This window comes from Egretta garzetta, unplaced genomic scaffold (assembly GCF_000687185.1).
Source record: "Egretta garzetta isolate BGI_Z169 unplaced genomic scaffold, ASM68718v1 scaffold219, whole genome shotgun sequence".
NCBI classification, from domain to species: Eukaryota; Metazoa; Chordata; class Aves; order Pelecaniformes; family Ardeidae; genus Egretta; species Egretta garzetta.
The window spans coordinates 510019-510924 of NW_009260671.1; positions in this window are offsets into that span (position 1 = coordinate 510019).

A 906-nucleotide genomic window follows, 5' to 3' on the forward strand; every position below is an offset into this window, starting at 1 on the left:
GCGGCCGTGGGGGGGTGGCCAGTCCTGCTCCCTCCAGCTCCCCACACGTCTGTCTGTCCAGCCATGGGAAGGACACACATTGCTTGGGCTGGGAGTGATGTCGCTGGGAGGGGGTGTCCTTGGGCCCCCGCGGGCCGTAAACATGATGTCATGTGGCAGTGTACACAGCCTGCTCTGTGCGCGGGTCCCCGAATGGGCTTCACAAGTTCTGCGTGGGAGGCATCAACCATGGCCCACAGCCAAGGGAACTGGAGTTGGGAGATAAAATCAGGTTTGCTTTGGGCTGGAGCAAACAGCCTTTTGCAGGAGGAGTAAGGGACAGGGAGAATGGCTTGGGGGGGACACACCTCGGAGGGCTTGTTGGGGAGCAGAGGTGATGGGGGACGCCCCAGCAAAGCCCAGCACTGGTCTCGCCAGTCCCAGGTCAGCTCCCTTCACGCCTACTTGACTTAGAATAACTCTGTAGGCACTTGAAGTCACTAATCAGTCGGGACCACTTGAGAGCAGCCCGGGGCTGCCTCCTGTCTCCCGCGATAACGGGCCGCCAGTCCCAGGCTCGCTCCGGCCTCCTGCTCCCACGTCCTCGGGGAAAGGTCCCAGCCTGCCGGGGTCCCGCGGGGCACAAAGCAGGGGGAGCCCGGAGCAGAGCTCGCCGCCGGGTGCTGAGCCCCGCATGGTGTGTGTGGGAGGATCATCGTGCTGGTTGATTTACCTCTTTTTCCAAAAGCTTTGTGCTGTCCCCAAGCCCCTGCCCAGGTCCAACGCGTCAGGCAGAGGGAAACGAGGGGATGGGGACCTTTGGGAGAAGGACAAGAGGGTCCCACTTGAACACTCTATGTGGGAGAAGAGCAGCTGTCTCCAGCCCTGCGATCTGTCCCCATCCCTCTTGGATCTCCCCATGCCCCC